The 25,716-nt window shown below is 40.8% G+C and overlaps 1 long non-coding RNA gene across 1 annotated transcript; it reads left to right on the top strand.

Annotated features, from left to right (window-relative positions):
* Positions 1-1,738: 1,738 nt before the first annotated feature.
* Positions 1,739-24,946, top strand: LOC115606908. The gene is made up of 3 exons (XR_003991047.1): positions 1,739-1,749; positions 12,753-12,758; positions 24,646-24,946. It is a non-coding gene; the product is annotated as an uncharacterized LOC115606908 (long non-coding RNA).
* The last annotated feature ends 770 nt before the right edge of the window (positions 24,947-25,716 follow it).

Below are 25,716 nucleotides of genomic sequence, written 5' to 3'. Positions count from 1 at the left end.
AATTAAAATGATTTTTAAAGTCAGGGCAACATTACAGTTGTATTTCAAAACAAACATCCTTGTCCTTCAGCATGCTTGGGAAAGGACATGCAAAGCTAGAGTCAGGCTTTAGATGCTAAACACCGATATTCAAGAGAAGCAGCAGCTGTTTTCTCTATGGTTCTAATAATTCAAAAGGTTTTGTTGGTTTGGTTTTTTTGTTTTGTTTTTACAAAAATTATCAACAGCAATAGCAGATCCTTCTACTTGGTTCTCTTACTAAGATCTGATCCCTTACTCCTACCTATAAGCATGGCCCTCTGGCATCAAGTTTTTTCCTACAGTTTACCACCTCCTTAGGCTATTCATCATAGGGATTATGCACTAGCCATAGGATATGCTATTCATTTCCCTTTCAGATTTTCCTCTTTAAAAAAAAGAATCCATCTTCACCATAGTTCCAAAGCACTACCAAGAGAAAATGGTCCTCCAGGACAAGGCCACAATCTGCTATTATACTACACACCTACATGAGACACCAGGGGTTTGCAAAGGAACCCATACAAGAGGAGCTGAAAGACTATTGCCAGCAATATTTTAAAAAAAGGAAGGGGGGGGGGGGGGGAGAAGAAAAGAAATTAACTAACCTTCCTACCCCTAATTTAAAAATTTAGGACTAAGACATGAAATCCTTTCTCTCACTGTCAATAAATACACCATATAGATACAACAACTGTTATCTTAAAATAATTATTGTACACTGTATTCAAATATGTTCATTATAAGAATGTACTGGAGGAATGCTGTTAGGGTAACTTCTAGCTTAGACAATAACTCATGGTCAGTCCTTGAAATCATCCTTAAATGTCTTCGAGCTAATACTTTATCGTGGCTCCTATGATATCTGGAGTTTGTTAGGAAATGAAAATTTATTTTCAGAATATCTACAAGAATGTTTCAGCCCTCATTCAGCTTTGCTTTAACAAGAACTACTTCTAGATTTATTACTTTGTGCCTACGAAGAGAAGTTTAAAAGTATCAAAGTGTGCTCAGAGATTAATAGAAAAAGAACACTATTTTAGGACACGTTTTCAAGGAGGGTCTGCATAAGTGACATTTTATTGCTCAAAAGGATAACGCTTTGAACATTCCTGTAACTTACTGACACTTTAAAGGGCAGAAAATTTGGTAGAAATTAAAGAGAACTTAAGAGACTCTTCTGAAAGACAACTAACACCAACTAGTTTTCTGCAGAAAAAAAGAAACAGTGAGATCATTCTTAATAAACGACAACATTTACTGGCAAAGGTAGATTTTCCAAAAGAACAAAAGCATGCCAAGAGTTCTCACACACAGTCTTTAAAACAAAAAATGGACATTTTTAAGGGTTTATATTTTTTTATTGGACTTTCAGAGAGCACAGCGTGGTTGTTAATATTATTGTCTTTCTTTAGTTTAAAATACACTAAATAAATAAATTTATCAATAATAAAGCCTTCTACAAGTAGAAGAGTGAAAACGGTTTCAACAGGAGTCTTTCGGTGCCATATATGTTAACATCTGCATCCAAAAGCTCTGGATAGATGTTTTCAATGCTAAGTATAATGCCTCATTAGCATTTTCTTTCAAATCACTTAGCCTAATTTAATAATTTCTCTGCATTTGATTTACTGCATGTCAGATATAATTGCACTTCTGAAAGGCAAAAAAATAAAAAGAAACATCTTGTCAATGGAGTAGATAAGATACGTACTCAGTAGATGAAAAAAAGTTCTTCAGAAAAACAGCAATAGCAACAGATTATGCCTATGTGAAAATTAAAGCTATGATGGCATTTTTATTTTTGCAACTTGTTCAATTTTTGCCATTTCAAAAGACTTTGAATTCAAAGTAGAGCATTTTATTTAACTGCATGACAACTTCAACATGGACAGCAGAAATGCAAGCTTCTATGCGTTTCCTAAGCTGCTGCCTATTCTCTCTTGGAGAGACTGCTCTGGAAATTGTTTTCCATATATCTCATTTGGTGCATGAGCTACTTTTATTATTTATATCACAGTTTCAAATTCCTTTATTTCATCATCAAAAGGTATGAGCAGTGAAAGCACAAGCTTCCTGTTCCTACTCAGCAATATCAGACCAGCCATGTCAACCTTCACTGTTTTAGTCCCATGCTAGATGAAGCTGCCTCGTGCTGGTTTCTTTAAATATCACCACTGCATCTGCAGAACTCAAGCTCTCACAACGTAACAAGAACCCAAGAAACCTTAAGATATTATTTTCTGTTATATTAAGCTCTGCAATCTTATCACAGTAAATAAAAATCATGGAAGAAACAGAAACCACTTCCTTCAATCATAGAGGAAGGTCATGCTTTCTCCCAGAGGAGATCCTGTATTCCACTGTCTTCCAAGTCTCTCTCAGAAGTCAGATCCATCTCTTCTAGTAGAAAGCAAAGAGTTCTAAGAGGATTGTTGCACACGTTAGGTCTTTCCAGTGAAAGGAAATTGGTTATCTGACAGAGAAATTAATCCCACTCAGAATTTTTCAGGCTTTGCATTTTACTCAGCAATTTGGTTAGATTTTGACATTTTAAGTAACAAATATTTATACCATATTTGTGAAAACATACCTCTAGTCTTGGACTGTAAAATGGATGCAGAACTTCCACCATACAACCTAAAGAATGAAAAACCTCTGTAGAAAAGATTCCAGATACTACCTGCAAAGAAAATCACAGCCCACAAAAGACTTGTCACTCAATTTAGTTCCTTCGGGACACAAATATTTCTGGAACGGTAGATTTTGTTTTCCTGTAGTCTTTGATGTTATAAACACTACTTTCTCCCCCACCAGGAAGTAAAGAACAATCTATTAATTTTTACTTTATTTTGTTAAGGTTAGGAAAAGAAGATTCTCAAAGCAGAAGAGCATAAAGGTCCTTCATGCTTTCTAATCTTTTTTTCATACTGTCCAGGCACTGTCTTATAGATTGAAGTTATATGTTAGTATAACAGTAGAATATCCATCAAACAGAAAAATGCTTCTTTTACTTATTCTTTTTCAGTATCCTCATTTAACACAGGACAAACACAGTAGGGTACATTTCCAGTATTTTTAGAGCAATATAGTCTTCCTTAAAGGAGACCAGAAGGAAAGTGATTTGCTAGCTGTTAAGAAGTATCGAGGTTTATTATTCATTCTTTCTCTCTTGGATTGATTTCCCCCACACCCCTCCTGCCCCACCTTTTACCACAAAAAAATAGAATTTAGAAATTAGTTTTTTGTTTACAAAATCCTAATACATCCACTCTCCCATTACTTTTCTTCATAGATTTAAATACTCAAGAATTTCAATAAGGATACTCCAAGGACTGTCTTGGTTGTTGGAATATGTTGTTAGCTCATTCTAATTTTTATCAGCTACTTCTAGAAATAATTAACAATTCTATATTTCTGTTCCCTGTTGGCTAAAAAATAGCTTCTAAACAGTGAAAGGGATGCTAATAGACACAAGCTAATATCCAGTGTGTTCTCCTGTCCTAAGCACGATAAAGCACATGAGGTCTGGCAGGCACCTAATTCTTTAATTAAAAAAAAAAAAAAAAAAAAAAAAAGGAAAAAACACCACCAAAAAAAAAAAAAACCACCCACAAAAAAAAAAAAAAAAAACAAAAAAAAACCACACACCAAACACCAAACCAGAACACACAACAAAAAAAAAAAAAAAAAACCAACCTGAAAACATTTTAAGATGAAGAGGTGAACTGCAAGAAGAAGAGATAAAAATCACCCCCACTTATTTCAGTAAATAGATCTGTCCAAAATCTTGTTATGAAAAGAAAAATCTCTGGAAGCTCCAGCAGCAAAGAGAGTGTCAGAAGGAACAGGCCAACATTCAGGACTTGGTATCTGAAGGGGTGTGATATCAGGCTTAGTAACCACAAAATATAGGTGCTTGCCTTTCTCCCCACCTCCCTTCTCCCCGCAGTTCTGTAATTCTACAGTCTTCTCCATGAGAAGATAGAGTAAATGGTCTAGAAAAAGTAAAGCAAATTAAAAAAAAAAAAGGGGGGGGGGGGGGGAAATAACCCATGCATCGTATAATTATTTGCACCCAGACAATGGTGTTCTGGAACATTCACAATATAGCATTCGCTATATTTCAAACAGTACCAAGGCTATATTTATGTGAACACATTGAAAAGTAAGTTCTGTTGACTTTCACTGCTCAACTGGAAGATGACCAGGAGCACATTGCCCTGACTAAAACCTCCAAGAACTCATTAATCCTATAATTAGAAGGAAGGTGGGAAAAAAAAAAAAATATACAATTGCTACTGCTCCCGACTTCTTGTGCTATTTACTGAGTTGTACTGTGCAATGCCTAGAAAGTTTGATAAGGGCAGTATATAAAACTATAAGCTCATCCTTTGCTCCTTTGCTCTGTGTTATGAGTTATTATCCCACTGAGACAGCACTACATATTGTCCCAGTTAGCCTATATTTATTACATAGACAAGTAAATGCTTCAGCACAAGAGTAATAGTAATTATGTCGTATGTTAATGAAGCTGAATTTTCTAAACAGTATTTTGTTTTTTTTCCCCACTTATGTGAATGCCATTTTGCCAAACATAATTCCAAGCCATTCTAGTTGCCAGCAACAGCTGCTCTCACAGCACCATCTTCTAAGCAAAAACAGCTTTACAAATGCACCAATGCAGCTTTCTCATTGTGATCTGTGATAGAATAATTATGATAGACTGTGGGTGAAAACTCCACTTTCTGCAGAAATAAGAGCTCCAAATCCCTGACAGTGTTTAACATGACACTGATGCACTACATCCTGAAGGCTACCAACTGAGCCTTCAGACAAGGTTTCTGCAGCTGTCAGGTTGCTGTTATCTAAGGTCCAAGACCTAATAACACATCTAACAATGTGAAGAATTACTTCATTAACCAGTTATGATTACCAGCAGAGATACATATTAAGAAGCAGGGTAATGCACAGAAGTCTGCAGGGGAGTAGACATTATGGACCCTTTCCTAACACAATGAGTGCTGTCAATACCTAAAGGAATTTACTGGGTGGTATCTGCACATCAGGAAGTTGGAAGTAGTTTCATAGCTTTTCTGTGATCTGTTGCTTTGCACCAGCATGCCTATCTGAGCAGTTACTCAGTACAAGAACCTTCATCTGCCCTTTCCTTCAGTGTGCAGGTCATTTTCTTGCAGGCAGGCAGAATTATTTAGCTATTATGTGTGGCATGATGATTGAAAGCCTAGGAGACCTACTTTTAGCAGGTCAGCCCCAGTGTTGAAAGGGGTGCCCATAGGGATTCACATGCAAATAGCTTTAGAAATGACTGGTGGGGATGAAAGGGGGGAAGAGAAGAATTGCTGCTGACATGGGAAGGTCCCACACATCCATGAGAATAAAGACAGCATAAGAATTACACACATTTAGACCTCAACATTATTCATACCCGTCACCTCTCACTGTTGTAGGAAAGCAAACCACAACCAGTGATTCAGCAATGCTGGCCCTCCACACGCAGGCTCTCCTACTGAATGCAAATGCAATAAACAAGTAATTTCAGTTCAGCTTTGTGCTTATTCTCCTCGGGAGAGAAACTGGCAGTTCCATTCACATAGCATAAATATTTTCTTCAGTTCAACACTCAGGAGGACAACCAAAATTCTTAAATTATTTTGCTCTCACTATAGCTGCTGTTCACAGCTACAGTGACACATGGATGAACAAGCAAGAGGTGCTGTTTCAAAGAGACAGCCACTAAAAGATCATCATCATTTCAGTCAATTTTCTTTAATTACAACAGACATCCCTTGAAATCTGTTGAGGCGTATCATTAACAGGCGTTAAAACTTTCTGATTCCTAACTAAAAGTTAAAACCTTGACCACAGATACAATGAGGGATTTCCCGTCCTTTTGGCTGATTTAATAAATACCAGTGGTGGGAAAAAGCAAACACGTTTGCTGCTGAATGCCCATAAAGAGCACAGGACATTAGATAGGAAGGACGTGCGAAGTAACTGAACAAAAGGCGAGGACTGGTCGAGGATCCTAAACTAGAGATAACATTTACACTTCTTTCCCCAGTAGTATTTGATTAAGTAATCCATAGAGACAACGTGATACTATCATTTGAAGTCTTTAGGAAGAGACATCGTGTTAAGTAAAACATTCCTGCCCTACCTCCGTCAGGAGAAATGAGGTGGCTGTAGGAAATACAGGGTGACACTTTCTAGATGATCATAATGGTGTGACCAGTATTCACACCTCTGAGCCCCTCCTGCATCTCACAGGAGGGTCTGGTGTACTTTCATTTGTTTGCCTTTATGCAGGAGTCAAAAAGCTGCTAAGGAATTTAGTTTCCCGTTAGCATTTTGCAGCTTCTCCCTCTGCCTTCTTGATTAAGCAGCTGTTCATATTAAACCAGAGGGGCACCACAGTAAAATTCAGCTTTAGGAGGGGTGCAGGAAAACCAACTGAGAAATACTCAAGAGGGTTCCAGAAAGGACAGACGGAAATTAAACAGCATTTGGATATCCACAATGGAAGCTATAAGTATATTATAATTACACTCTAAGTGTGTATCTCCAGTTTACACCTCTAATAAGAATCTGACCTGCTAGACCCCATTTCTACTGCAACAAAATTCCATATATGAAATTTAGAGAACAGAAGTGGGGGGGAGGGGGGAAATCAGCTGCCATATTTGATTAGGAGAAAAGAAATAGTGCCAGAGGCAGAGATCTAATACAGTTTTCAAGCTAAAAGAAGACAGCAAGCAATTATTTTTCATGGCCACTAGCAAGAGAAAACAAGAACTTTAGTTTAATTCACAATAACTAACACTCAGCTTAAGCACTGGAGGAAATTCCGAAGGCACTGAAAAAGAGATGAAACACAGACTAGCTCAGGAGACTGGAAAATCATCCCTGAATGTTTTCAAGAGCAAACACTAGCAGAACATGTGTTAGGGAGGGCTGAGTACACTTGACCTCACATCAGCACAGCAGCATAGATTAACTGGTCCCTGGGATTCCTCCAGCCTTTGTGTAAAGACAGAGAATAGAAACTGTCTTATCTGAAGAACAAAGCAAGTTTCTGTTCTTCCTTTTTCTGCAAGGGAACACAATATGCCTGTCTCTGCAACCAAGATAACTTTAAAAGCAGTCACCAAACTATGACTATTTCCAACATTGTTGCTGAAGAGAATGGAAATTTCTGCTATGATTTGAAGTCATGCTCTCTACCAGACACTCAACTAAAACACATTTCAGTGTATACATACTGTAAACTTCAATTTTTTTCCCCACAAACACTGCAGAGAAACCTCAGGAAGGCATCAAGTAGTTTGTCTTAAGTAAGGTCTTATTTACAAGCTCTGACAAAAAAAACCCCACACACAAAACCAAGAAAAACAACCAACAGTGAATTTCAGTCTTGCTTCATTGTACAGTAGGATTGACCCAAAAGAAACTACAGCTGCCCCAGCACTGGAGCCTGTTCTCTGAGGAGGTAGAGAGCTAAGCTGGTGGGGGGGGGGAGGGAACACAACAACAAAAAGTCATCTTCGCTTTCCTACATGAAGTTAATCACATACCTACAGTATATTAAAAAAAAAAAAAAAAAAAAAAAACAAAAAAAAAAAAAAACCCAACCACCCAAAACACACCAAAAAAAAAAAAAAAAAAACACCGCAAAAAAACCAAAAACCACCAAACGCAAAACCACAACACAAAACTATTATTCCTGCAGACAGGAAGGAGAAACAGAAATAGTTTATATTACCCTGACCAATTGTATTTGGGAGGGAAGTGTTCAAGCCCATAGTGAAGATAAACAGGCTTTATACTGAGGTCATTATCTGTAAGCAGAAAATGGTATCAAAGTCAGTCCCCTTCTCTTATACACACTTCATTTTGAAGTTACACCCACCCTTTGGCCTATGTAGAGAGGTATCCTGGGGACCTCTGTTAGCGCTTGCATAGCATTTCCAATCACTACTCCATTCACCAAATGCATTCTTTCTTATCCAAACCAGACTTTTCAAGTTATGCTTCCAAAACCAAACACACCTAAAGTTATTCAGCAAAACTGTCACATTTCTTGCTGTTTGCATCAGGATCAGCAAGAACATTTGGTTTCCTTTTTTTGTCATTGCAAGGAGAGTTCCAGTGCTTTGTTGAACAAGTGTTCCCTGTTGGTTTCATGCCCTTTCTTGCTGTTTCCCTTCTACCTTGACCTCCTGCCCTGCCACTCACAGCTGATGTGCATTTCCCTTGTAATTTCAGCTCTAGGCCACCTCCTTTGCCCATGTTAGAAGTCAGTCCTTCCAAAAAGGTCTCTTAAATTCTGTGTCCTACTACAGCTTCACTCCAATCCCACATCTTTCTCACCACTGGCACAAAGCATGCCAAACCTGTGCAAGTCCAAAATTCACAGTGATCCACTTGTGCCTACACCTTTGTATTAACTATGCACTTTATTATATTACATATGCAGCTTTTATAACTTGTTTTCCTTGGCTTCTAGTCAATTAAGTAGTCCTAAACTAATATTTTCTAGGATCCCTTCTGCAACAAGAATTAAAGAAAAACAAAATAAAAATAGACCAACACACATACAGAAAATCCCACCCACCTCCAAGATTTCTAACGTCCAATCTTTGCGTTTTAAGAAATTTATTAACATTAGATTTTTCATAGCCACATTAAATCACCTAAACTTACTATAATACTAAAACATTCATTTTATGGGTTTACACAGTAAAAGAGCTTCTGTGCCAAAATAGGCTTTTACACCGATGTAAACATGGCCCTGCTAGGCAGAAGATACTGAACTGAAAACAAATCACAGTGTAAGTGCCAAGGAAGTTATCACTCTGACAGAGACAGCTCTACTCTGACCCAAATGGCATCAGACGTTCAGCCTTAAAAAGTGGAGAGGTCAGTGGCCTGGTAAGAAAAGTGTTAAAACAAATGTAATGAATAATTAATTGATCATGAAATTTATAGCAGGGGAATGAAGAGTGTTAGATACACACCCAAAATACCCAATCTCCATGTGAAGGAGGACATGCTCTTAATCAAGAGCCCCCCTTAACAAAGGCAAGTTTTAGGATGAAGCATTTATTCTTCTCACAAGTATCCTTAAAAACTTTGTAGTTCAATAAAAAGGGGGGAGAGGGGCAGAATTATCCATTAGAAATAGAGAAATAATTATTTCTGCACACCTCTGTAGCTCATCTCTGCGGTCAATACTTAGGATGTATAAGGTTTTTAACTGTAAGCCTCAGGTGGTAAGGGATGCTTTCAGAGTGATGGGCAAACAGCATTCCATTCCTAAGGAAGCAGCCACCTCTCCCAACAGGGCCCTGGATCATTCAGTACCCAGCCCTATAATTAATAGGGAAAAAGAGAAGTGAAAGACTATCCCTTCCATCTGAGCCACTCTAGGAACTGGTAACTCACAGCGCCTGCACTGAGGGTTTCTGTTGACAGGTATTAGCCAGGAACTCCTTGACACGCAGGCATGATTGCAAGGAACGTGCCTGAACTCGAACAGAGCATTGCCAACAGTAAGCTGGCAATTCAGGATTAATTTATTTACATCTACACCTCTCTGGAAGCAAATAAAAGATTACCACTGCAGTGAATACTGCTTCACTTGAAATCAGCAAGCTCTCTTTACACAGAGAGCCTTGCAAGGCTACATAGCAAAAATAAAAGAATTCACATTCCTTGACTGTGCCAGCAAGGATCACAAAGACAAAAAACCACCCCACAATAACAGTTAGATTGTCTTCTCAGTCTGAACCACTGCCAGTTACTACAGTTTGAATTAATCAGCAGAGTTTCACCTAGTCGCGACACAAACTACACTCAATTTCACACATAGGTCTTATGTGAGACCTCAGCTCCACGGCCCCTCGCCCTTCACTTTATTTCAAGCAGCAATCCAAATTCCTGAATGAGCTAATATGGCTAAAATACTGCTCCTGATCATTTAAGAGAAGCTCTTTTGAACAGAGCTGCCAAGGGCAAGGCTTAAGCCCTGCTTCTGAAACAAAGCTCTATTGCATCTCTGGCATGAGGTACAGCAACAAGCTGTGGGCTTCTGCGTTGGTCCCAGCTGTGGTACTGCCTCAAGGCTGAGTGCATGAGGCAGTCAGCCCCAGCATACCCTGCTGCACTTTGTGTGGGGTTGTTTCCACACAGCACGCCAGCTCTGATGATTTTGCAGCAAGTTGAGAGATGTACAGTATTTTTCTTTAAGCCCCAGCTACTAGACATGGTAGGAAAAAAACCCACCAACCCTCTGACACTATATTTCGGGTTTACTGCCCAGCATTCAGGTTAAGGAGGTGCACTGAAACAATGCAAAGCTCTTGGGTTTCCAACAGTACAATTACAAGACAAAAGCCAAGCCTTGCTCTAATTATATGTTCACCTGACTCAGGAAGCTGGAGCTTTAAGGACAAAATCCAAACAGCCCGTGACTCAACAGTACAATCATCTGCCTCCTGCACAGCACTGCACTTCCCAGCATGAGAGCTGGCCTTCGTTAGCCCCCAGTGCTTTAATTGTTCCTGTCCCTTCACATCAAACACCAAAATGTTTTTCTCGCAAACCATTGGGGAAAACTTAACCTAAGCCAGTGACATAAAAATGAAAAGGTGTGTTTGTTTGCTAGGCAAACGGTGTTTGCCCAATGCGAGGCTGTTCCATTTCTATGGGCTTTACAGTATCTCATTCTTACAATTGTAAAACATTATTTATGTTAGCAGGGAACAGCATCTAGCAAGAATGATAGCACCTCATGCAGGAGATAAGTAGTTCTTCTGACAGGCCAACTAACATGAAAACAAGTAATAAATTAGCTGCAAAACGGAGTTCCTCTGGATGCAGTGCCTGAGCACATTTGCTTTGTAATTTATTTTGCTAATACATACAGAATTATTCAACCATCGAGACCAAGAAGTGAGGTTATTTGTTTGCAAGTGACTTCTCATTACACTTGTCTCGATTTTTCTTTTCATAAAACACAGGTCCCAAGGTCTTAATTCATTAATTCTTACTCAAGTATCTCATGGCGGCAATCTGGAAAGCATGCTCAGGTACAGAGTCCATGGATCCCATATCAATGCTTGGAACAGGAGAAAGCACAGGGCAGCTCAGACTGCATGAAATCCATAATTCAGTTACTCTGGACACAAGGAAAAGGAAATTGATTTCTTCGGTCACAGTTCCTCTGTATTCCCCCTGTGTTCCTGAGTTGCAGAGCTGAACGGAGGGAGGTAAAAAAAAAGCAACCAAACAAAAACTCTCCAAGCTACCGCCCCAGCACCTTAATAAAAAGGAATAAACAAATAAGGCAAATAGAAAACAAACATAACTCAATGAAGTCTGCAAAAACTTTTCAGTTTGAACCTCAGGGGGTTGTTTGTTTGCATTCATATTTTATAAATAGTTGGCAGAGTAAGTTTGCCAATGTGGACATTCACAGTAAATTAAAAGCAAACATTGAAGATCATTCATGAGACAAATTTTGATGCAGTAAGCCTAATATATATATAGGATTTCTATAGTTACCTAATCCAAAAATGAAGTCAAAGGCTACAAGAACAGCCCTGCTGAAAAGGACAATGAAATTGAAGCATTTTTAATCAGTATTACCTGTCTAACACTGAACACTTTTGGCCAGCTACCCATGTGATTTATGTATCTGATCATAACAGCTCAGCTTTCAAATATCAAAGGTTTCCAGCTCATTCTTCGTGAAGCAGCAGCAGACCAAGGCCTTTTCTATAACGTCAGAGAAAATACCTTTCAGAATAGATGATCTTTTTCTGGAAAGCTGCTCAGGGAGCTGTTTCAAAGACAGAGCCCCATACTTCAGGCTTGCAGCCCAGGCTCCATGCAGCCAGAAGCAGATCAAAACAAATAACACTAACACGACTCTTTGAGACAATTATTACTGTTGTCTGGGGCCAGGCCACCCACAGGAGCATTTTTAAAGACCAGGTGGGAGAGATGCGAGACAGAAGTGGAAATGAAATGCTGCAGCACAGCCCTGCTCAGGTCCTCCACCCAGGATTTTCATTTACATATCCCTTCCCACCCACTCTCTCTTTCCCTGTGCAAGAAAAGGACAGAAGAAATAGGCAAGTGAGCCCCCCCCCCCACTACAAGGGTTGCTACAGGAAGTAGCACATCATCAGGCAACTCCAGCACAAGACAGAAAGGGGGTGACATACTGAGGCCACATCATGAAGCTTGCACAACTGCATTGTCCAAAAACTGCCATCCACAGAGCACTTCAGTCACACCAGCACTCCCCACCACCACCAATTAATTCAGTAGGATGTTTGCCTAAAACACAGGGAAAGGCTTTCAGCAAAGCCCGCCAGAGAAGCACTATCAGCAGGGCTCACAGGAAGGGAGCACACTGACTTCCAAACTTGCAGTCACCCTGACCCTAAGGTCCCACTTGGGCAAGTTCGCAAATGACAACCTTGATGTAGCTATCAAAAAGAAAGTATTATGTGTTTGTAACCTTTTTTAAAAATAAACAGCTCCCTATCAGTACTGAATTGAAAACAAGTAACTGTGGTGAAGGCTGCTCAAAAATTCTTTATCTAAAGAAAACACTTCGCAGGCACGCCCAAAGACACTGCAGAAAACCCCTACTTACCTCCACAAATATTGCAAGATATCAAAATCAAAAACAGAAAACCTAGAAAACTGTGGATTAGAGATAACCACAACCCTTATAAATTGCAAGTAGGCAAGAATATTATTCAGCCTCTTGAGGTTTCCAGGTAGCAGAAAACTACTGAAGCTATGCAAATCATTTTGGAGCTGCCCTTGGTATAAATTTATGCTCACTGTAGCACTGCTGTGTTTCACCTTCTACTTCCATTCAGCTCTATTAATAAATTATATTCAGAGATCTCGACTCCTCATAGGAAACTAACGAAAAGGTACTAGGCATTCATAGACTTGGTAGCATATACGCAATAATGCAAGCCGAGTTGCTGCAAAAAAAAAAAAAAATAGGAAACAATGAGTTTTGGAAGTAGATAGGAGGATCTCTGTTTCTGTGTTGCAGTCAGTTTGAGACAGACTTAAAATGAAGGATGAAATATTCACTATGATACAATTTCATATACCTACTGAATGGGTGTGTTTGTTCACTTTGCTCATTGAAAGTACTTACTTTTGAGTAAAAGGTTCCCAGTGTAAGAAAACATAAAATCACCAGGTACAGCTATGTCATGGTTTAACCCCAGCCAGCAACTAAGTACCACAACCACTCACTCAAATGCCACAGTGGATGGGGGGGGGGGGATAAATCAGAAGGGTAAAAAATTAGAAAACTTATGGGTTGAGATAAGAACAATTTATTAATTAAAATAATAAGAATAAATCGTAATGAAAACAAAGAGAAATAAACTCCAAGACAGACAAGTAATGCAAATGAAAATAATTGTTCACCACCAACTGACTGATGCCCAGCCAGCCCCCAAGCAGCAGCACCCTAACCAACTTTCCCCCTAGTCTTATTGCTGAGCATGACATCATATGGCATGGAATATCCCTCTAGTCAGTTGGGGTCAGCTGTCCTGGCTGTAAGTCCTTCCAGCTTCTGCACCTCCAGCTTCCTCACTGATGGGGAAGTGCGAGGAGCAGAAAAGGCCTTGACTCTGCGTAAGCACTGCTCAGCAATAGCTAAAACATCTCTGTATTATCAACACTGTTTCCAGTGCACATACAAACCATAGACTCATACCAACCACTAGGAAGAAAATAAACTCTACGCCAGCCAAAACCAGCACAAGCTATCCACTAAGACAGCTAAGTCTCAAGGACAATCTCTACATATCTCACCTCATAGACTAATTCTTACATTTTTCATGAAACTGCCTCCTTCTACACATATATAAACACACAAAGGTAGTCAACATTCAAACTGTTGACTGTCAAGCTGTCAAGAATTCAGCTATCTGTACTTCCCTATTTTTACTTTCCTAGTTACTGTACCAAGGAGACAGACATGTAACCAAAAAACCCACAAACGCCCCTTCGACCTTCAAGCCATCCATTGAATCTGACATTGAAGAACACACTCTGCAAGCAGGTGGGAACTTTGGCTGACACATGCTTACCCCAAATAGAGCATCTTCAGGTCATAAAGAACACCTGCTTCACACCTGCATTAAGTGGGAGGTAGTGCCCTTAGGAAAGCAAATTGGGCAAAGGAGAAAGTGAAAAAGGAACTCATGAGCAGAGGTTTACATTAGGAACAATGTTTTTCTCTCCAGAGCACAGGATTTATATTTCTTCATATTTTCCACTAGTTATCTGTCGCTGGCTACTGTCCATCTTGAAAACACATAGCGGAAAAGAAAGCAGACATATCCTAATAATAAATCCTCACCCAAAACAGAGACACACGCTGAGATCAAAACCAGAGAACAACAGATGGTATGTGGGGTGGAAAGGCTGAGGGTCACAGGAGGCAGCTTGAGGAGAAGGAAGAGAGAAAACATGAAGAAAGAAGAAAATACCTGATCATTATTCAACAGCACTGAACAGCAGCCAACAGTTTCTGAAGGCATCCAAGGGACCATGAGCTCTCCCCCAAGAGCAATGAGTGCTGCTCCAAGCCACCAGACATGAGATATGACCAGGTACTTGTGGACTGATGGAGACACCTGGAGCCCCCTCCCTGATTGCAAGCAATTAACAAAACAATAAGGTTTAACGGCAAGAGCCTGCACCTGGAAATGCTTTGCCTGATCACCCTCAACCTGTGGCACTGGGCCATAGAGCAGAGTCTTGGGGAGGAAAGCATGCATCACTTTTGTCATAAATATCCATTGTCTGCTTTTGCTTTATGGAGATAGACCATCATTTTTTTTTTGTTCTATCCATAACTCTACTCTTGACCCCAGTGAAATTGAGATAACTTTAATTATATCCATAACTCTATAGAAAACTTCTTTTGCAATAGTTTAACCTTCCTTTGGGGCAGATTTTCCAGGTGACTGACAGGTACAGAGTTTGACCTGCTCTTCCTACCCATTTACTATTTCATTCTTTGGAATGAATCTTTTCCTCCCCTCCCCCCCCCCTTTTCTTTTTAAAGAAAAAAAGAATCACACTCCTGTTGTATACCACTGTGTTGACAGCACGCCAAGCAACAAGCAGCTCATGTTGAATTTATGACAGTATAGTTGGCTGTAGTTTCAAATTTGTGAGGATAAGTAACCTAGCTATAACATCGTAACAGCTGCAGGAAAGCAGAGTTACACTGACTAGCAATCAGCCTTCTCAAACTAAATCCTGCTCATAGGCAACTGACTGTCTCTTTGACAGCTGGCTCTTGATTTTGTTTTTGATGAAAAATTGACAGTTGCTAATCTGTAGATTAAATCTCCACAATTTCACTTTGCAAAGACAAGATTTTGCTAGGTTTGAACTTTATAACCTTTCCCCCCACCTTCATCCTCTCCACCTTCCCTTGGTAGGGTTAGGTTTGACTACCTGTCTGCACAACTCCCCTGTATACTCATATCTGGCAGGGCTGAGTTCAATAGCAGAGTGTATTTGTGACCAAATAGCCAGAACAGGAATTCATGCCTCATTTTTTTGTGCCTATACCTCCCAAAGATGCATTTTGCTATTGTGCCAAGCTGGGTGTATCCTTATTTTATTCAACGGTAAGAGATAACAGTAAGATCCTTAGTTGGTCATAACTGATGCAATTCTGCAGATAATCTTGAGCCTGCACTAACACTGTCAAGCTAAAGCAGTTTAAAACAAATAATCGTAAAATAATGGTCCAGACCCTTGCGAAAGTCCCTTGCTCCCATCAGTAACATTAGAAATAGTTCCTACTGTGAAGACAGTAAGGAGACTGGTTAACCAGAGTAGAGTGAGGGTTTAATTGTATGATCTAAGTTCAGCTGACTTTGAACACAAGTTTAAATGAGTTTTCTTGTCATAAACTCTACACATCAAACCAGTTGTTAAAGAGCATCTGCCCAGATCTGCAGTTCCATGGTGCTGGAGTCCTGCTATGATCTGTACATGGTGCAATGCAGAAGAAAGCACAGCCCTGTGCTTCCAACTACGTGCTCTCAGACAGGCTTTCCAGAGTACAGCTTACTGCTGCTATCTTGCATAATATACTTCTGGAATGGAGCCAGTGCTGTAACTTGATGTAGATTTTTATTAACACACGCATCTCAAACAGGAGTCAAGGGAAACAAAATTAACCAGTTTTGGTACTGACTGGAACTTAGGAAACAAATCATGAGATCAAACTAAGCTATTAGCTTTTGAGGTGTTCCATTTTAATATCAGATCTTATACAATTAGAAATTTATGACTGGAGATGCTGAAAAGTACCTGACATTGAACAAAAAAGCAAAGAAGAAAAAAGAATAAAGCATTTCCCAACTTTGGAGCCAATGTACTATTAGTGAAGAGAATTTTTAGCTGCTCAAGTAGATAATAGAGAAACCTTTTATATTTCGAGAAACTGAAAACATAGTTTTTAAATCTATAATTTTCCACAGTACCATATTAATGCAGGAAATGGGTTCCTAGAGGCTTTAGATTTTTGTTGGAAGTCTTTGCACTCAGTTCATTGGGGTATCCAAAACACCTGCCTAAGGCTGTATATGTAATCAGACATTATGGGATCTGTACCCTGTTGGAACAGCAGCTAGAGGCAAGGCAGGAATCACCAAAATGCCTGATGCTGTTAGAATTACCCTATGTTATTATTCAAATGAGCTGAGGACTTATACGATTCTATGACTTTCTAGCAAGATTATCTGAGGGGGGGGTTGGGGGAAACAAAAAAACCCTCAACAAACCCAACTTTTCTGTAACAGAGCCTTGCATTTTCTTTCCTTAGTAGTTCCACAGCTGGCTGGAGCAAATTCTTACAAAATGGACTGTTTCTTTATATAGATTTTATTCTTTCACAGCTGCTTTCAAGGATGTAATCAGAATCTCTAAGTTTATCAAGCCATAGCTCAAAAACCTGATGTGTACCAGATTACATACAGACTCCTCATGGTGAACTTAAATCTTTTACATCTCTGATTTTCATAGCCTCGGACATTTATTTATTTATTTAAAACACATCCTATGCTGTTAGAGCTAGCCTGCCGTTTGGCATTAGTGAAAAAACAATACACATCCTATGCCAAATATGTAACAAATTAGTTAATATCGTGATTATTTGTTCAAAACTGTGTATGTGCTAAGTATACATGCTAAGTATGTGTGCTAAGCATTCAGACCATGAATATGTTAATTTACTTCAAATTCAATTACTTGGTGACTTTGCAAATTGTTGCAGTGCTTATCAGGCATTAATACTCCCTTATTCTTGCTTTACTATCTGCGTCATAGCTTGTAAAATAGCAAGATGAGCCAGTGAAAGTGAGAGTCACATAGGATTGCACAAAGTCCCACAGGGCGACTTGTTAAGACTTCAGTCTCCATCCCAAAGCCTGGTTTGCTCAGCTTTAAGTGATCTCTTAAACACTTGAAATACCAAAGGGGCTTTCCTAATTAACCCTTGCTTATACAATTATATATAATAAGCATCTGAAGGCTGCACTTCTCTTAATTCAGACACCTTCAGGGAGACCCAAATTCCATTTCTTTATTCCGAGAGCTGCTGGCAGATACTAGATAATGACTCCCCTCATCAGGATTTTTTTTAGGGCCTGCCAGGATTGTAAAGTAGTGGTTCACTCTTAACAGGTCTCTTCACAACAGCACGATGTAGCCACAGGGCCAGAGAAGAAAGGAAAAAAGAACTAGAAAGGGCTGTTTATGAAGTGGTTTGTTTGTTTGTTTTAAATTATTTTGTTTTCAGAAGATAACATCCCTCTCTCCTTACCACTCCCAAGGCCTCTGACTTTACCATCGATGCATTTATGAGAAAGGAATGCATTGGTAATAAAGAGTCCTGGAGCTGTCTGTGCCACAGACTAAAACCAGCTAATTAAACCTGGTAGACACTTAGAACTGTGATACATACCCTCTAAACATACTATCTGCTAGGACTTCTTGCATTTGTAGCCTCTGATCTCCCTCAAGAATACTGAGGGGCTGAAAGCTTTCCTGGGAGAAGGAGGAAAAAGATCGAAAGAAAAAAGGCAGAAAAAGCTGTTTGGTTACAGCTGAAGACAAGGAGAGACTACTGACAGCCTCTAGAACAAGATACCTTAGTAAGCAGTGTCTCACCGATCTTAAAAAATAAAAGGCACCACGGAGACAAACCTGACAACGTTTTGGATACGAACAGCTCTGCTCCTTCCTAAGAAAACCTCCTAAAGACAAAGCCTCGGTTTCACTGGAAGTTAATCAAGCACGTTTAGAGTTGCTGGACAGAAGCAAAAATTACTTCTCCTCTTAGGATTTGGAAAAGCATTAGTACAATCAAGGTAAATCATTAGGGTGGTATAAAACAGCAGTAATACCATGAATTCAGGGATATCACTGTATGAAGACTAGTCAAAACTCGTTCTCTCTCACTGGAGCAATGCCCAAGACAAAAAGAATTGGGTTGTATGTCAGCAGCACAAGCAAGTGAAAGTGACGAGGTACATTCCTAACAGTAAGATTTTACATCAATTAAACACCTTTCATCCAAAACATCTTACAAAAGGAAGGAAGAATTACCCTCATTTTACAGAGAGGGACTGAGGAATGCACACTTGGTACAACTCACTTGGATGTCAGACAGGTATCTGTTTGCACTGCATACTGCAGGCTTCTGCCAAGCAGATGGAAGTTCTTTCAGTTCACATACCACTCTGGAAAAAAAGGAATGTCTGTGTGAGCATGTCAGGACAGCGCCAAGCCCAACTTCGCAAAGAAAGCCTTTCACCGTTACTTTGTAGCCTTAGGCATGGCATTACCTCAGCTAACATGGTCACCTGGTATTAGAGCAAAACGTATAGGCAGATACATGATTATATAGTCAGAGATTAGACCCAGTGCTGCTATTCAAAAGTCTTGCCAGTTACAGCACTGGTTCCAAAAGCTTTATATTTTTTTTTTATAGAATCATAGAATGGTTAGAGTTGGAAAGGACCTTAAAGCTCATCTAGTTCCAACCCCCTGCCATGGGCAGGGACACCTTCCACTAGACCAGGTTGCTCAAAGCCTCATCCAACCTGGCCTTGATCACTGCCAGGGATGGGGCATTCACAGCTTCTCTGGGCAACCTGTGCCAGTGCCTCACCACCCTCACAGTAAAGAACTTCTTCCCAATGTTTAATCTAAATCTACCCTCTTTCAGTTTAAAGCCATCCCCACTTGTTCTATCACTACTTTCTCTTATAAAAAGTCCCTCTCCAGATTTCTTGTAGGCCCTTTAGGCAGTGGAAGGCTGCTATATGGTCTCCCCTGAACCTTTTCTTCTCCAGGCTGAACAAGCCCAGCTCTCTCAGCCTGTCTTCATAGCAGAAGTGCTCTAGCCCTCTGATCATCTTCATGGCCCTCCTCCGGACTTGCTTCAACAGGTTCACGTACTTCTTAGGTTGGGGGCCCTGGAGGCCCTAGACACAGTACCCTACGTGCTACTGGTCACACTTTTGATGCAGCCCAGGATACGGTTGGCTTTCTGGGCTGCAAGCACACACTGCCAGCTCATGTTAAGCTTCTCATCAACCAACACCCCCAAGTCCTTCTCCTCGCAGCTGCTCTCAATCCATTCTCAATCCAGCCTATAGATGTGCTTGGGCTTGCCCCAACCCAGGTGTAGGACCTTGCACTCGGCCTTGTTGAACTTCATGAGGTTGGCACTGGCCCACCTCTCAAGCATGTCAAGGTCCCTCTGGATGGCATCCCTTCCTTCCAGTACGTCAACCGCACTGCACAGCTTAGTGTCATCAGCAAACTTGCTGAGAGTGCACTCAACCACACCGTGCATGTTACTGACAAATGTTGAACAGTGCCTGCCCTAGTACCTAGCCCCAAGGAACACCACGCGGCACTAGTCTCCACTCAGTCACCAAGCCATTGACAACTCCGAGTGTGATCATTCAGCCAATTCCTTATCCAGCAAATGGCCCATCCATCAAATCCATGTTTCTCCAATTTAGAGACAAGGATGTCATATAGAACACTGTTAAATGATTTGCACAAGTCCAGGTAAATGATGTCAGTTGCTCTTCCCTTACCTCCCAATGCTGTAACCCCATCATAGAAGGCCACCAAATTTATCAGGCACAATACAGCCTTATTAATTACCTCCTTATTTTCCATGTGCCTTAGCATAGTTTTCAGGATTTGCTCCATGATCTTACTGGATACAGAGGTGAGACTGATGAGCCTGTAGTTTCCCAGGTCTTCCATTTTTCCCCCTCATTAAAAAATGGGGGTTATGGTTCCTCTTTTCCAGTCAGTGGGAATACACCACATTGTCAGAACTTCTCAAATATTATGGATAATGGCTTGCTAACTTCATCTGCCAATTCCCTCAGGACCCATTGATGCATCTCATCAGGTCCTATGGACTTGTGCACCTTCAGGTTCTTTAGATGATTCCTAAATAGCCTGTATCTTTCCATTCAACACCTCTCTGTGATGCCAATAAGATCATAGCCCTGCAGGTGTGTGCATATCTGTAACTCCTTTTGTGTTACCTGCATTTACATAGATGCATTTAAGTTAGGCCCTGATGAAGCTGACTTACTAGCTGGAATTCCTTTGTCCTGCTCTTCAGGTGCTCTCCTGCTGATCTGTTATCCCTCTCAAGGCTCTGTGCATCTATTGCTGGCACTGGCATCAAACTGGTAGGAGTGGGGTGGATTGAGGTTCCCTTTCCCCTAGCAACTTTGTTTAATGAGAGCTTGGATATTAACTCTACTAAAGCCAGGGGTTTACCACAGAGCTCTGACTGGCATTAGCACTACCCAAAGTCACTTTCTGGTACAAACAGACAACAGGCAGAGACAAATTTCGCAGTGCACACCCTAGATCACACAAGACTCCAAGAACAACAGCTGTTAGTCCTCTAGCATAAAAATAAAATGAACAACAAAACAAAAATCAAAGTGGCAAGAGTCCATCTTAGTTTTGCTCAAGACCAACAAATTTGCACCTGCACTGTCATACCAGCAAGGCTATTTTAGTTTAGAAAGACAACTGGTGCTAAAATGGGAAAACCCAATCAGAATGCCAAGTGCAGAGCAAGTTATTGAGCAAACATAAAATACTACAAGAGCTACTACAAGAGCTTTCTGAGAGAAACTCCTGGGTAATTATCAAGGGAGGTAGATGTTCTGCTGGTCAGGAAGCCCAGCCCATTATACAAAAAAACAAAAACAACAAAAACCACAAAAAAAAAGTCCACTAAACGTAATAAAAGCCTATTGTTGAAAGGCACTGTATAAAAATAAAATTAAACATCAGGTCACAGGGTGGGAGGAGTGGCTACACCACCTAGTCCCTACTAGGAATGCTATTTCCTGGGAATTTTCAACTCCTTACTCCAACAGAAGACAACAGTCAAACTGTCCTTTATTTCAAAACATTCTGTTACAGTCTGAAGAATTCAAATTAATTTCTTCCAACACCTCCCTTCACATTATTAATGTATTTGTTTTTCCATTGGACTGCATTGCAAAAATATCCAATTAAAAAAAAGACACAACTGGCCAAAGCATAGCTGTGCATAAGGTTTTGGCATCAGTTCTCGACTTTGATTTGCACTGACCCCAGGGAAAAGCTCAAAGCTGCTCTAATGCAATTTACAAACAAGAATACATTGCTGGCTAACCCATTGAGTGAATGGAGGCTGTGCTCATAAAAAGAATAATGTTATCTGAGAGAAAAGTATGGTTACACAGCACAAAACTAACACACACAAACACTGTTAACTGCAAGAACTTCCAGCTAAACTGCTGCAATGTGACAAATACATCTCTACTGGATCCACAATATTTAAGCCATACTAGCTTTCCCCACTATGAACATGAGCAAAAAGTATTTCTATCCCAGTACAGGAGGGGATTATTATTTACCTACAGAACCATTCATATCCCAAATTAGCTACAGACTGTAAAAACAAGCCCACATTTTGAGGAGGCAAAGACACTATGCACTACTGCTGCTCTGTACCCTTGCCAAGGAGAGTGTTTATGATTCAGAGGGCAACAAAGCCTTTGTGTCTGAGCATTGTGTGCATTTCAGGATGTGTGCTATTTGAAACAGCACATTTCAGAGCAGTTCCGGGATGCCATGGTCCATCATGTCACCCTGAGTCACCTTGACATTTCTGAGATTATGCATCATTGAGATGATAGCCTCAGGGCTATAAACCTTCTTTTTAATACATTATTAATGATAATAGCTGTTACAGACTGGCCTCAGAGTCCTAACATCTCCTTTTCCTCTCAGAAATCTAACCAAGACTATTGCGTGCACTTAACACTATAATATCCTGCAGGTCTAGATTAGGTTTTTCCAGGATCACAGAAGACTTGAGATACCAAAGTGTCTCAGTGTTAGCTAGTGTCTGCTCAGCAACGCATACTTCAGGTCCCTAGTTCTCTCCCTTGTTCTGTGAATCTAAGGATATGGGAGCTACAAAGGCACCAGCAGCCTCATGTATCGTCTAATACAGGTCTTGGATGCAAGTTTGTTGTTTCAGTTAGCACTGTAGCTAACCCAAGTCACCCCTGACAATTGTGAAAAATCTAGGCAACATACCTATTCCACATCTAGAAGTGAATGTTTACCTAGCTCTCAAATTGTACATAAAACTGGAGAATAACATCAACAGTGTATAAAGCAGATCACACTGAAGGGTGCCTTCAGTGTATCAGGCACAACTTGGGTAGGTACCAAAAAGCAAAACCAAAAAACCCCCAAACAACCGAAAAAAGGACACAAATCCACCACCACACAACTACCTGAAGACTCCCTCTGGAGCCATGGGTGGTTTCCAGGAGCAGAGATGGCAAGTTACTGGTACCAAGAAAGAGCTCTAAACACATCATCTGATTTTTCCACCTATCTCCCATTAGCTTAAAGCATGTCCTTTGAGGGCTGCATCCACCCAAGGACTGTAAAGCTGCGTAGTTTATATTAAAAATTTAGTGACCTGGTCTTATTCCTGCCTGGGGTTGGGCCCACACACCCCACCCCCATACTATCAATGAAAAAGGCTTACAAATACACTCTCTCCCTTTAAAAAAACCAACAGTATTGCTGTTTACTCTTCCAAGGCTTTTTTAGGCCATCAGAGTTTTCTCAGCCTCTCTGTTCACCAGGAAGAAAGCTGCTCAAGAAGAGCACTAGCTACATTCCTGCTGCTTGCATGTATTTTGCTTAGTTGTTGGCAGTGATACAAACCTGGTGTGGAACCTCCTCTCTTCTTTCACCTGCCTAATTACACTCAGGACTACAGCTGGGTTTAGTTTCTTTTTAGGTTTTTGGTTTTGTTTTTAAACAGTTATCCTAAAAACATTCAGAAATTTCATACCCACCCCCTTTTCTCAGTGGGTTAACCCAGCCTACGTGTTACAAGCAGAAGTGCCTGGCTGAAAGTCTTCCATTATCTCTTCAAAGTCAGCACTTATCTGAATATTAACAGCATTACACGGATATTCATCTCCTGCTCTGATACCGTTGTTATCTCCCAAGCTGCTGGCTGTAGAAACAGGCGGCTCATGCTCCCGCTCAGCTTTGCACATCAAAGGGAACTCGACAATAGCACGGCCTTGGAAAACGCCTCAGACCGGCCCAAGAACAGCGCCCGGGAGCAGCCGGAGCGCTGTGTTTATCTGGCAGGCGGGCGCGGCCCCGGCACGCCGGGAGGGCTCAGCCAGCGAGGCCGCGGTCAGGAACAGCCGTGCGCTGCTCTGACTCAGCGGAAAGCGGTGGGAAAGGAAGCGTGCGCTCGGGCTCCTGAACCCCACCAAAGGCACGCTCGCCTGCCCCGATGCTGTCATAGCGAGAGAGGAAGGGGGCTCCGCCAATGCGGAGAAGGAAAAAAACCCGGAGTTTATACAAGAACAGGGAGGAGGAAGGGAAAAAGAAGTCACTTGGAGGAAAAACCACTGTACTGCTTCAATGCACTTGACTCTGTCTTTGACCTCATGCTGACGCTCGTCTTGTACAATTCAGGAGGAGCGAATGGAGACACACACCTTCCAACCCCCAGCAGGAACCTGGGCAGCGCCATAGCAGCCCAGACCCGGCACTGGGAACTGCTCTGCCCCCCTGCTCTCAGCAGCTGCAGGACACGGGGGTCAAGGAGGGGTGATGTGAGGGGCAGCCTCATTACACACACACGTGCATTTGGTTTTGTGCATTTGCATATGTATATACATCATACTCAAATTGCATTTGAAGAGCTCTGAGCCACCCGCACTATGGACTCATTCCTGCAGTGTGTTTTAAACAGCTGCCAGAGTTCAGGAATAGGAGATGAAAATATTTCCACCTTCTTCTGTGTTACTTCAGAAAGTCTCATTTTGCTTTTAGACAGATTTTCAGATGTTCAGCTATGCTTTCTCTACACTACAGTATTTTTTTTATATACATTATGCAAGCAGACACAGAGGCATGAGTTCGCAGGGGATGAAGAAAAAAAGCAAACAGTATCATGAAAAAGAGCAACATAACCACACATTTCCTTCTGCCTGCATTTGTTTTGCTCAGACCACCACTTCTCACTCAGGTCCAGCTTTCCAGTATTCATCAGTAAAACAAGATATCAGGGAGCAGCAAGAGCCCTAGAGGTGTCTTCCTCTTCTCTGAATCCTGAAGCTTGTCACAAGACAAGAGGATTGTTCATGAGTATCTTGTAGATCAGCAGTGTGACTTCAGTGATTGTTCAAAAGCAGAAAGGACAATAGAAATGCTGCATCTCTTGGGAGCCTCTAGGCTTTCCCTATCAGTCTTACTCTAGATATTTGTCATCTGCTCCTCTCCTCCCCTCCCCCTCTCCCATATCAAAAAGAAAGGCCTGTTAATAGTACCTAGAGAATCTGGCACAATTTTAATGCTATAAATAGCCAAGAGAGGTTCTCTGGCCAGCAAAAGCAGCCCTGTGTTTATACCAGGATAATGTAGACAGAGGAAGATAATGGTTTGTTTTGTTTAAGGCGGAATGACTTTGGCATGGAACAGTTGTATTGTTACTAATTTTTATACAGTTAAATACAACAATAGAATCTTAAAGGTACATTTCAAGACAGTTACAACACAGACTTAAAGACATCTGAAATAAGGCTTGTATATGTGATCATCAGCATAAATACAGAGAGTCGCAGTGACTGCAATGCTGACAGGTTGCTTTGCTTGTTTTTGCAGGGGCACACCACAGTACAGTAGTACTCTGAACCTTGCGCTCCTACAAGAATCTTGCAGAGCTGGGTGGGAGCTGCATATTCACATATTTGCACTCAGTAACGTTACCTGCTTCAGGAGCCTGCTCCTGCATTATGCCCAGCTCCCTCTCCTGCAAACTGCTTGCTTGTTTTCATCCACTCACCTATCCGCGACTACTTGGCACAGTTTCAGTTCTCCACCCCATTTTTTTTTTCCCTTCCTTTTTTTCAATAGGCTTTGTCAAGTCCACTCCTAAATCTTCACGTCCATTTTGTTTCAGGGTCATATTTGAGGTTGTTTAATTTAAAAAAAGAAAACTCAGGA

Source organism: Strigops habroptila, chromosome 1, assembly GCF_004027225.2.
Source record: "Strigops habroptila isolate Jane chromosome 1, bStrHab1.2.pri, whole genome shotgun sequence".
NCBI classification, from domain to species: domain Eukaryota; kingdom Metazoa; phylum Chordata; class Aves; order Psittaciformes; family Psittacidae; genus Strigops; species Strigops habroptila.
This window is presented reverse-complemented; position numbering and strand designations above follow the sequence as displayed.